The 12,942-nt window shown below is 51.4% G+C and overlaps 1 long non-coding RNA gene across 1 annotated transcript; it reads left to right on the forward strand.

The window, feature by feature from the left end:
* The first annotated feature begins 6,726 nt into the window (after positions 1-6,726).
* On the forward strand, positions 6,727-9,894 carry LOC129151881 (uncharacterized). The gene is made up of 3 exons (XR_008558589.1): positions 6,727-6,756; positions 8,929-9,077; positions 9,739-9,894. It is a non-coding gene; the product is annotated as an uncharacterized LOC129151881 (long non-coding RNA).
* Positions 9,895-12,942: the final 3,048 nt, after the last annotated feature.

Here is a 12,942-nt window from a genome sequence, read left to right on the forward strand (position 1 = left end):
TATCAAGTGAGGCAAGGGAAAACAAAAGTAAAAAACAAACAAAAACAGAGCAAACAAAAGAACCAACCAACCAACCAAAAAGAATAATCAAAACAATTTCATAAGAAAGCATAAAAATTCAATCTAATCAACATTCAAGCAAACAACAACAAAAGGCCAGAAAGAAAAACAATTTTTTAAGGTAGCATAGAGAGAGGTATATATGGACTTGGAGCAGGGGGTTGGGAATTACATATATAAGTAGGGTGAAATTTTAGCAGAGGGTAAACTGAAACAGTAGGGAAAATCTAAAGCCAGAAAGGGTTATGATAAACAGGAGACCAAAAGGGGAAAGGTTAGGAGGAGAGTGATGGCATAATGTTAGTGTTGAGATAGGGTAAAATGATTGTAAGGGAAAGATGCAAATAGAATGTAGGACACTAATCCCAAAATAAAAGAAAGAGAAAATCAAATGACATTTAAAAAAAAAAGTAAAATAATAGTAATAATAATGCTGATTGAAAATAAAAATGTAATAATTAAAAAGGTGAAAATCGTGTGAGGAAAAAGAAAAAAAATAGTTTCTTAAGTAAAAGATGCAAAAAATGAAAATAAAAAATAAAAAATTAGAATAAAAAAATTAAAAAAAGAATTTAAAATAAAAAATAGGAAGACTAAAATGTGCAGTAGCGGCTGTCATTCACTTCCTCTATTATTCTGTTTGGTATGCCTGTTTCCCAGTCTGGGCGGTATTTCAGCTCCCTTCGTTCCATTGATCCTCAGTGTTGTAAGCCAGTCCTGATTTTTAAGCCGGCCATGTCTTAATTTCTCATATTTATTTTTTATTACACCAGAGGCAATTAGCGTTTCGGCCCCTGGGTGGCAGTGTTTCTGAATTGACTTCCGGGGCTCTCTAGCTTTTTTTTTTTTTTTCCCCCTCTATGGCACTCACTACCGGTTTGTGGAGGTGTGAGCCTCAGAGCTGCCTCTCCGATGTTCACACACAGCTCTGCTCCCCAGGTTCCGGAAAAAACAACTTCCCCCTGCAGTCTTTCAGGGTATTCCTCAACTGGGTTTTCCTATGTATTGGGCTTAGTAATCAGAGTCGGAAAGAGCCCAAGTGTGCGAACAGTGGGTCTGCGTGCAAGACTAAGGAGCCTGCATTCCTTTGAAAAGTCTTAGTCTGACCCTCCTTGTCAGATTAAATGAGTTGCTTTAAAGAGATCACTTCTGTTAGCAGCTCAGAGGACCCCCTTCCACATTCACGGGTCACGGCAGCTCCAACTGCCGCAGATTTTTCTAGGCACAGACCTCCCTGTTCCTGCCAGTCCTGTGGCTCGCACACTTCCGTCTTCCACCGCGGGGACGAGAAACCACACCTTATTTCAGGCAAAATCTACCTTTCTGTGGTGCAGTGAAGAGTTCCTTTGAATCCAAATGTTTGCGCCGATAGGGGACCGGTGTTCTGGTGCTCACAGCTGTTCAGTGTTTGCAGTTGTCGAGGAAAGTCAGGTTTCCAATAAAATCCTCCTTTCCTTGCAAGATGGCGAGGCCCCCGGTGAGCCCGCAGCACCAGGAGGGGACCCTAGTCTTTTTCTTTCTATTCCTCAGATGCCCAGCCCAGGGTTCCAGAGCTGGAAAGAGAATTCCCCATAACTTTGGGCTGTAAAAACTAGCAGGGATTGTGGCTGAGTGACACGGAAGCTGCTAGAGTCTCAGGCAGTTACTGTTAAAGACCAGCACACGAACTTACATGGTCCCACTCCTTCTGAGCTCCAGCGCTGGGTGGCAGCAGGGACATACACAGAGGTACTGGAGTGTCTGGAATTGGGGCAGGAACTCAGGGGTGCTTTCTTCCAGACAGAGGTCACTGTTCCTATGCTGGGACCTCCCCAGTCACAGAGCTCACTGGCAGCCATATCTGCATTTCCATTAGTATGGCTCACACTGTTCACTCTGCCCTGGTGATTCCCTGAGACCCCCTCCCATCCACTTTGCAGTTCCACCCAAGCTATTTGCCACTGCTTTCCCATAAGAATGGCCTATCTTGGCTCAGGCTTCAGACTTTCCTAAAATCTCTCAAACAAGCTGCATCTGGAGTCAGCATGCCCAAAACCTATCAATAAGAGGCCCAAGACCTGGCACTGGCTACCAGCCTGCCTTGCTTCACAGCTTGACCTCGCCTGGACACTTCCAAGTCCAATACAAATAGCAGCCATCTGCAGATTTCTCTATAGCTCTTGCTAGGTGGCCCCAGGCAGTGGCTGACTTTGCACTTCCCAAGAGGCCCTAGAGCCAGTGCATCTGGTAGATAGCTTCAGACCATAGCACATCCATAAGCAACACACTCAAGGGGAAGACTCAGTGAGCACCAAAGCCCCACTGAAGCAAGTCCTGCTCCATTGACGTGTCTCCTGCACAGCAGCTCTCCCACTGTAGTTGCAGCTGCTCTTCACAGCCAATGGCCTAGAAGTCAATGCCTCCCAGTGATGCCAACAGCAATCAAGGCTCAACTGCAACAAGACTGTCCATGCAGCTCACACAGGAGTGCACCTAAAGTGCCCAGCTCAGGTGACTGGGGAGGCTGAGCCACTGGGCCCCAAAGGACACCCACTACACAAGGCCACTCTACAAATTCCAAGAAACATAGTATCTCTACCTAATACATAGAAACAAACACAGGGAAGCTGCCAAAATGCGGAGACAAAGAAATATGTCACAAATGAAAGAACAGAAGAAATCTCCAGAAAAAAGAAGTAAATTAAATGAAAGCACACAAACTACTAGATATAGAGGGCAAAACAATGGTTAAAAGTTTACTCAAGGATATTCATGAGAGCTTCAAGGGACTTAGTGAGACTTTTAAGAATCTTAGTGAGAATTTCCAACATGAAAAAGAACCAGTCAGAAATTAAACATACACTAACTAAAATTAAGTATAATTTACAGGGACTCAACATTAGAGTAGAGGATTCTGAGAATCAAACCCATGATTTGGAATATGAGGAAGCAAAAAACAATCAGAAGACCAAGAAGAATCCAAAAATATGAAGATAGTGAAAGGAACCTCTGGGAAAACTTCAATTGTACCAACATTCTCATCATGGGGTGCCAGAAGAAGAGAGAGAGCAAGATATTGAAAACCTATTTGAAGAAATAATGACAGGAAACTCCCTCTTCCTGGTGGAAGAAATAGACTTGCAAGTCCAAAAAGCACAGAGTTCCAAACAAGAGGAATCCAAAGGGTCCCACACCAAGACACATCATAATTAAAATACCAAGGGTTAAAGACAAAGAGAGAATCTTAAAAGCAGCAAGAGAAAAGCAGTTAGTTACATACAAGGGAGCACCCATGCAACTGTCAGCTGATTTCTCAACAGAAACTTTGCAGGCCAGAAGGGAGTGGCAAGAAATATTCAAAGTGATGAGTAGTAAGGACCTACAACCAAGATTACTCTACCCAGCAAAGCTATCACTTAGAATTGAGGGTCATATAAAGAACCTCACAGATAAGAAAAAGCTAAAGGAGTTCATCACCACCAAACCAGGATTATATAAAACTAGAGGCCCGGTGCACGAAATTCGTGCACTGGGGAGGGTGTCCCTCAGCCCAGCCTGTACCCTCTCCAATATGGGACCCCTCGGGGGATGTCCAACTGCAGGTTTAGGCCCGATTCCACAGGGATTGGGCCTAAACCTACAGTTGGACATCCCTCTCACAATCCGGGACCACTGGATCCTAACCACTCACCTGCCTGCCTGATTGCCCCCTAACTGCACCCTTGCTGGCCTGACTGACACCTAACTGCTCCTCTGCAGGCCTAATTGCCCCAAATACCCTCTCCTGCTGGCCTGATCACCCCCAAGGCTTTTATTAGTATAGATATGACCCTGCACAGAAAATTTTACTAACCCTGCTTTACAAATAAGGGCTTGACGATTGAATCATTAGGACCAGACACCAAGATTTCCTTTCTTTGAATAGTGGAGGGAACAACTCTCTTGTCTTTAAGTTGCCCCGAAATTAAAATGAGATAATTACTTAGAAAAGTATAAAAGCACCATATAAAGACAATTCTTTAAAATGAAAAACACTATTTTTATTCTCCCCCTCCTTCCTTTACAGCTTTTACTTAAACTTTGAAATTTATAAAAATTTCACTCCAATTTTCATTTCTTTACATTCAATATTATTTTATATTGGTTTCAGGTTTTATATTAGTTACAGAATAGTGGTTAGACAATAATATACTTTACAAAATGTTCCCTGATATTTCTAGTACCCACCTGGCATCATACATCATTACAACACTATTGACTATATTCTCTATTTAAGTGACAATGGGTTTACAGGTTCCTTTCAGTCTTTCTTTTGTGTTGCTCGTCCTTCCTTTTCTTTCTCAATTCTTCCCTCATTTTCTTTATATAGTATCTCAATTGGCCATCAAAGCTCAGTGAAGGCACTGGGACACGCTTCATCCATTTTACAGACCAGGAAACTGAGGCCAGTTCCAGTTGGCTGTGGAACTTGACTCAGCACACAGGAAGTCCTCAGAGCCATGCTCTTTGCGCTTCCTAAGAGGCAGCCGCCCGGCAAACAGAACAATCCTTCCAGTCAGGCTTCCAAGCCTCTTTCTCGAGCACCTCTTCATTGCGGCTGCTCCACATTCTTTCCTCTCCCCCAATTCTTTACTGCCCCTGCTTCTCCGGAGCAGGTGGAAGGCTTCGCACTCACTGCCTCGGCATGCTCTGCCAAAGGGCAGGGCACCGCGGGCTTGCTTTTGGGTCAAGGCAGGAGCAGGAGTCACTGCCTCTGAAGTGTGAAGGCCGCCTGAGCGAGGCCCATTAGCACTGGGAGCTTCTCTGAATCACCTCAGTCAGTCCAGTACCCTGCAGTGCAGCACCCCTTCACTGAGGTGGCTCCACCCCTCAACCCCCGCCTCAGGGGTGAGGGTCCTTGCCCCTCTGCCTGGGAGTCCTTCCATGCCCCTTGATCCCTGCCTGGGCTCTAATACCCACCTGGCATCATACCATCATTACAACACTATTGACTATAATATTCACCGGCGTCTTGGGGCCACTGCAGAACCTCTGTCTCTCTGCAAATGAGGCAGATCCCCTTGGTCTCTGTGAAGCTATGAAATCTGTTGCCAGAGGCCAGGTCTGGGTCTCAGCAACCCCATGCCTGCAATGTTCCCAGGGACCCCCGGGAGCAGCTAGGTGGGGTCTGGCCTCGCCTCCCCAGGCCAGCGATGTCCCCAGGGACCCCCGGGAGTGGCTAGGCGGTCCGGTCTCGCCTCCCTGGGGCGGCGATGTTCCCAAAGCCCCATGGGAGCGGCTAGGCGGTACGGCCTCGCCTCCCCGGGGTGGCAATGCTCCCAGGGACCCCCGGGAGCGGCTAGGGGGTCCGTTCTCGCCTCCTCGGGGCGGCGTTGAACCCGGACCCCTCCTGTGCCTTCTGGTGCTGTCCACCCCACCGCCTACCCGGCCATGGCCTGGTACCTTGTGGGCAGTGTCTGGTGCTGCCCGCAGGGCCTACTCCGCTCCCGATGGACCCGTACCCCCGGAAGCAGGCCATGGTGCTGCCCGCCCTGCCTTTGTATGCAAATTAACTGCCATCTTTGGTGGGTTAATTTGCATACTCACTCACTCTGATTGGCTGTGGGCATAGCGAAGGTACGGTCAATTTACATATTTGTCTATTATTAGGTAAGATGCTGAAGGGTATTCTTTAATAAGAGGAAGAAGAAGAAGAAAAAGAAGAAGAAGAAGAAGAAGAAGAAGAAGAAGAAGAAGAAGAAGAAGGCAATAAATACATATCTATCAACAATTGAATCTAAAAATCAAAATAAATGAACAAAATAAACTGATGAATAAAATAGAATCAGAGGCATGAAAACATGGAACAGACTGACAAATCTCAGAGGAAACGGGGGTGGGGGAAATTAACCAAAGATCTTACATGCATATATGCATTACCTATGGACATAGATAATAGGGTGGTGAAGGCCTGGGGTGGGGTGGAAATGGACAAGTAATATATCATCTTACCTTATTAAAATCAGTGACTTTCTTATTCATTGGAAGAACTGAAAAGTGCACTCAAAGTTCACAGAATGTACAGCCAGGCGCTGAAATAGAGTAAATGAGAAAGGTGTTGAAGTTTGTAGATCTTAATTCTAGTCTTAGTCCAGCCGGTGTGGCTCGGTGGTTGAGCATTGACCTATGAACCAGGAGGTCATGATTGGATTCCTGAATCAGGGCACATGCTGGGATTGTGGGCTCCATCCCCAGTAGGGGGCGTGCAGGAGGCAGCCCATCAGTGATTCTCTGTCACCATTGATGTTTCTCTCTCTCTCTCTCTCTCTCTCTCTCTCTCTCTTCCTCTCTGAATTCAAGTTTTAAAATCTTAAAACAAATTCTACTCTTGCATTTGTCCCAACTGTCTATTTCAAAATGTGAACAATGAGAAAATGTCCTGCCTAGCACATTGACTTTTCATGAGGGTAAAACAAGAAAAGGAACCCACAACCTGAACACAAAACGAAGGGCCACTGCCCACCTGTCCCTGCACAGAGGGGCCGCATGGCCGCCACCTGGCCAGCCGGCCCTCTCCCGGGACAGACAGGCCTGGCCCCTGTGGACTCCTGGGCTGTGGCTGGGCCTGTGACACTGCCCTTGGAGCGGCCCCCACGCCCCCGCCGAGGTCACAGCCGAGGTCAGGGGGGAGGGCTCTGTCCAGCAGGCAGCGGTTGGAGGGCACAGAAGGAGCAGAAGGTGCTGGGCCAGGGCGGGGAGGCTGGGCCTGTGCAGCCCCTCCAGTGGGAGGGAGGTGGTCACTTGCCCCACCACCCCACCCCCGCCCCACCCCCGCCCCACCCCCGCCTAGCCAGAGGATGGGAGGCCGGCCCCCCCAGGGAGTGGTTTGGTGCCCTCCGTCCGTCCTGAGTGAACCTCCTCCCGCCCAGCCCGTGCATCGGCCGAGGGTGGGCTGGTGGGGTGACACACCGGGCCGAAGGGACCCCGAGGGGGCAGCTAGGAGACGCCCGTGTGGATGGGAGCCCCGGCCACCGCCCCCTCGGCCGCCTCGTCCCCGCTGCCCTGAATGGCCGCGATGGGCAGCGCTCACACTGGCCCCAGTGAAGAGCAGGTCGGACGGAGGCTGATGCTCGCAGGGTCGGGAAGGCAGGAGCCACAGCGATCCCGTTAGCCTGCCGCCCACCATCACTGCGAGGGCCGGGCCCCTGTGCTCCTAGGAAGGCAGAGGGACCCGGGTGGATGAGCGGGCGGGGGCGGGGGCGGCAGGGGGGCGGGGGAGGGCCGCAGCCGGAATCCGGGCTGAATTCCCGGATGAAATGCCCTCCGGTGCCGGCCGCCCGGCACCAGGCCGCGGCGTGAGCGCCCACTAATCACGCCTCAGCGCGCAAGAAGGGACTCAAGTGGTGCTCATAGGGAAGGAGCCTGGAAAACTGCCCTCCACGGAACCCACATTGATAAATGAGAAGGAACCACAGGGCCACGGAGGATGCAGGAGGGCTCCCGGCCGAGGCCGAGGCCGAGGCCAGCCCGGGGCCTTGGTTTAGACATTGGGGCGGGAGAGAGGGGCTAGCTCACCGTCTTCGCCTCCGGCCTCTCGATCGCTGAGAGCTTTGTGGTTACGAAGGTCTTTCTTTACACCCCACCGTCCCGGTTCCAGATCTGGGGAGGCGCCGGGGCCTGGCGTGGCCTGGTGACTTCCAGGTGTGCAGGCAGCACTGCCGGGCTGTGGGCTGAGGCCGTGGAGAGGCCGGCTGGCTGCTCTGGCCGCAGTGATGGGACCACTTTGGAAAACCCTGCTCTGGAGGCAGATCCCAGAGCACACCTGCTGGTGTTAGAAGCTGCGCTGCTGCCAGGCAGCCCGTACGCAGCCTCCTCACACTTAGAGTTCACGGAGGATGTCTTAGGGAAGAGACTCCAGCATCTGATCCGTCGTGTTTGCCATCGATGCTTTTGCTTTTGGTGTGCCCTGCCTTGTACCTAAAAAACCAGGTTTGGGACAGAAGAATAGGGTTTTAGCTTTATCTCTGTTACATTTCATGTTGTTAGATTTGGCCTCCGATTTCATCCTAAGGAGATCTCTTGGGTTCTCGGTTTGCTGGGCCAGTGAATTTGCAGCCCACGTTAACCCCAGGTCTCCCCTCATGCGGAAGCTTACGAGCTCTGCCCTTATGCTATAGGAACCTGGTCTGAGCCCCCAGCTCCCTTCCCAACCTCTGGCTTGGCTCCCTGACCCTGTCCCCTCCTGCAGTCATGGGCGCTGGGAATGCTACCAGAACCCACCTCCACACTCCCTGTCCTTTCTGCCGAGAGCCGTGTGGATGAGGTAGAACAGGCTCTTGCCCCAGGTCCTGGGGGCCAGGTCAGGACTTCTTTAATTACAAAATTGTTGGACTTAGTAAAACAGAGGTTTATTACCCTTTCTTTTTTATTTTATTGAGAGAGGCAGGGAGGGAGATAGAAACATCCATGATAGAGAAGCATCGATCGGCTGCCTCCTGCATGCCCCCCACTGGGGATCAAGCCCACAACCCAGGCAGGTGCCCTGACCAGGGATAGAACTGGCGACCTCTTGGTGCATGGAACCATGCCCAACCACTGAGCCACACTGGCTAGGCCAGCACTCTTTCTTAAGGACCATAGTATGTGGAGGAAGAGCTGAGGTTAGAGTCCAGGTATGTACATGCTTGCACATAGACACACACACATATTGTATGTACTTCTTCAGGTTCTCCTGTCTCATAGTTGTCATGTTTAGGAAACATGGATTATTTATGGATCACAGAGACACATGGATTCCAAGCACATTAAATATATTCTTAAATGCAAGGCGATTCTGAATGTGTAAACTTTTATGTAGAAATATTCCAGGAAAACATGTGAATTTTTCTGACCACTTAAGTGTAAATACAGACATTCTGGAGTTCTGCAAAGACCATGCTGCTGATGAACCAGGTCATGGCGTCTCCAATGCTCCAGCCTGAACTCTGGGCCTGCCCGTGGCCTCTGTGCTGCAGCATTCATCAACGACCTGGAATGTGGGAGATTTTCCTTAACTTCCGGTATTGAACTTTTCTTGCCAGCTATGACTATTTTCCCTGAACTCTGTGGGGGAGCTAAGCAACTGACAAATATGTATGTGTGTTCATGTGTGTGTGTTCACACACGTTAACTGAACAGTACAGATTTCTGACATTTTCTCCCTGCTGAGAAGCAGGAAGGAGAAATAGGGGAAGAAATTGTATCAAGTGGAAAAGAGGATCAGAACGATCCTTGAAATGAAATCTCTCCTTCTGCTAGAGGTTCAGTGAAGATAATAAGCTAAACTGATTTAAAAATGGGGTCACAGCCCTGGCTGGGTGGCTCAGTTGGTTAGAAGTTGTCCCATATACCAAAAAGTTACGTGTTCAATTCCCGGTCAGGGCACATGCCCAGGCTGTGAGTTCAATCCCTACGGGAGGCAACTGACGAATGTTTCTCTCTCATATCATTGTTTCGCTCTCTCTCTCTCTCTCCATTCCTCTCTCTAAAATCAATGAAAACACATCCTTGGGTGAGGATTTTTTAAAAATGGGGTCACAAGCACCTGTTTTGGGAGGTGAACACCTGTGGTGAGGTAAGCCCTTTAGGTCACATTCTCAACCTACCTATGCACTGACTGTAAGTTTCTCGGGGCCCCGGCAGGTCTTCCCGGTCTTTTTTGTTTCGTCTTTTCTCCTAAAGAGCCCCAAGGAGGGTCTTGTACCCAGTGGGAGGCCAGAAGCATCTCCTGAATGAAACATCATGCGCCGCCATGCCCGGAAGCCCTGGAGACGCTCGTGTGTTTCCAGTGTAATGACCAAGCCTAGGAACTCATCAGAGGCATCTGTTTGACTAAAAGCTGCAAACCATGCTGACTGCGGCCTCTGCTCTCTGACTGGCTTCTTGCTCCCATGGCTTTCTCCCCCTCTTTATGGGAAGATCAAAAGAGGGCAAAGCAAAGGCAGAGGAACTGCAGGAGGAGGGGCGGGCGGGAGGAGCAGCGGAAAAGGAGCAGACCCTCCCTCCCAGGGCCCATCCCGCTGGCTCCCCAGCTGCCGCGTGGGAGCCTGTGCGAGTCACTGACAGCTCAACTCTACTGCCCTGGCTGAAAACACCAGGAGGATACATTGGCTCGTCATCGAACACTGCCGTTAATGTGGGTGGCATCCGTTTCTAGCACTTTCTCTGTGGTTCTCTAGAAGCCCTCCCTTGTGTGTGGGCTTCAGCCTCAGGCTTGTCTTCCTCCTTGTCCTCAGAAGGGTGCCCATGGCCGCCTCTTGAAGGTGCTCCCCAGCTCTGTGAGCGGGAGCACAGAGCCTCGCTCGGCCGGGCGCCCCGAGCTCTCGCTGTGGCCGAGGAGCCCTGTGCTGCCGGCCTCGCGCAGGCGGTGCGTCCTCGTGCGCTTTGGAAGGAAGGGTGAGGTGCCATGGCTGGCTCAGACCGGTGGTGTTAGGGGGTGAGCTATAGTTATAAAAATGTTAATTGTGCTCTGTAACTGTCGTGGCCTTGTTCCCATTAAAGAAAGGACATTCTGACCTGGCTGGGAGTTGTACGCCCCTGGGACCTGGGAGTCAACCTTGGATTGTGGTCCATTCTCATTCAAGAACTGCCCATTATCACGGAAAGACTGTTTGGGACATAAGTCCCACCCCAGCCCCATTGCCTACTTCCCCACGCCTGTGCTTCCCACCTCCCTTGTCCTTCTACCCCATGTAAGCAGCTGGCTTATGGCGGGGGCAGAGCAGATTTGTGTGCGTGACCTGCTGCTCTCCCATGCTGCCGGCAGGATGGGAATACAGGCAGTCCTCGGGTTACGTCGGAGATCTGTTCCTACGGCGCCACGTAACACAATTTTTGCCGTCAGTCAGAACCCACCTACATAAGCACCTACGTCACTCACATGGAGCACAGACACAGCAGTAATGAAGTGAAATAGTAAAATAAATTTAAAAGAAAGATAACAATTCCTGACCTTTACTTGTGGTAAATAATAATAAAAAACATAAAGCACATATGTACATATGTCGAAATGACGGAACTTTTTTTTTTTTTATAAATACTGTAAATGGGAGATTGCGATATAACCACGAAACGATGTAAGTCGAGTCCGACGTAACCCGAGGACTGCTTGCTAAACGCTCATATGATTCAACTGTCTGCTGAATTGGCTCAAGTAGTGACAGGCAGCCCGGACCCCTTGGTCGTCCTGTTAGGAAGAAGGCAAGCCCCAAAACCAGGGGTCCTGGCAGAACACAAAGGACACGCAGGAGCGGGCAGCAAGGCAATACCTCTACTCCTGCAGGAGGGCGCACACCCAGGGGGTCCGGGAGCACGCCACTGAGCGGGCTTGCGCTTGGGCTTATCCCTGCCCACCACCCCTCACTCTTGATTGGTCAGAGTTTAGGCTCACATTCTTGCCTGATTGGTTAATTTAAAGGAAAAAGAGAAGGGTTGACGTTTGCGGTTTCAAAATGGCAGTAGCCTAAACTCCCTTCTTTGACCGAGAAGACGACTTGTTTATTCCCACCGTTGTTCTCAGTGGGACCCGCCACGGGCTGCGCGGGGCTCCGGGGAGATGTGTCCGCGGTCCGGTCGGACTGTCGTCACCGGATGGCCCGGACCTGGCACTCACATTGCACACAGGGGAGCGGGGTCGGCAAAACCCCACAGGAACGTCGCCTGAAACTTCCAGACACTCCGCTTAGTGTGATGCTATTGAAATCCCTGTCCACGGCGAACGGGTAACGCTTTCTCTCAACTAAAGCTCCCGAGTCTACCAGGTAGCACGGCTTCCGGCAATCCCCGGGGATGGGAAGGCTCTGTGCCCTCCTCTGGGACGGGCCCTGCTGGTCCCGCGCCAACCCGGGCGGCCGGGCCGGGCCGAGCTCCACGGGGCTGCGCGGGACTCCTGGGGGAAGTACTTCTTTCCCAGGCCCCAGTTTCTTCATCTGCAAAATGGGTCTGAAGATTGTACCTTTCCAAGAAAGCTGTGACACGCAGGCAGCGCCCACCCTTGCTGCCTCTGTGGGCATTTCGGAGAGAAGACGGGGGTTCGGAGCAGGGAGAAGGGTTCAGGTGGTCGGGTCTGCTGGAGTGGGCGGTGGTGAGACCATGAGTAGCAGGGAACCAAGGCAGGGAGCGCCATAGTGTGGCTCCATTCCCCAGGAAAGGAGAGCAGCTGCAGCGGCTCCCAGGGCAGCAGCTCCCCCGAGGGGCAAAGCCTGTATTGAAGGGCGCTGGCAAGGGGGGAGGCGTGCTAAAGTGGGTGAGGGAGGGCCTGAGTGGCCTCCCGTGCCCAGTTCTGAGTGCCCCTCCATGTCCAGTTCTGAGTGCCCCTCCATGTCCAGGTTCTGAGTGCCCCCCATGTCCAGGTTCTGAGTGCCCCCCATGTCCAGTTCTGAGTGCCCCCCATGTCCAGTTCTGAGTGCCCCCCATGTCCAGGTTCTGAGTGCCCCTCCATGTCCAGTTCTGAGTGCCCCCCATGTCCATGTTCTGAGTGCCCCCATGTCCAGTTCTGAGTGCCCCTCCATCCAGGTTCTGAGTGCCCCCCCGTGTCCAGGTTCTGAGTGCCCCCATGTCCAGTTCTGAGTGCCCCTCCATCCAGGTTCTGAGTGCCCCCCCGTGTCCAGGTTCTGAGTGCCCCTCCATGTCCAGTTCTGAGTGCCCCTCCATGTCCAGGTTCTGAGTGCCCCCCATGTCCAGGTTCTGAGTGCCCCCCATGTCCAGTTCTGAGTGCCCCCCATGTCCAGTTCTGAGTGCCCCCCATGTCCAGGTTCTGAGTGCCCCTCCATGTCCAGTTCTGAGTGCCCCCCATGTCCATGTTCTGAGTGCCCCCATGTCCAGTTCTGAGTGCCCCTCCATCCAGGTTCTGAGTGCCCCCCCGTGTCCAGGTTCTGAGTGCCCCCA

Source organism: Eptesicus fuscus, chromosome 16, assembly GCF_027574615.1.
Source record: "Eptesicus fuscus isolate TK198812 chromosome 16, DD_ASM_mEF_20220401, whole genome shotgun sequence".
NCBI classification, from domain to species: domain Eukaryota; kingdom Metazoa; phylum Chordata; class Mammalia; order Chiroptera; family Vespertilionidae; genus Eptesicus; species Eptesicus fuscus.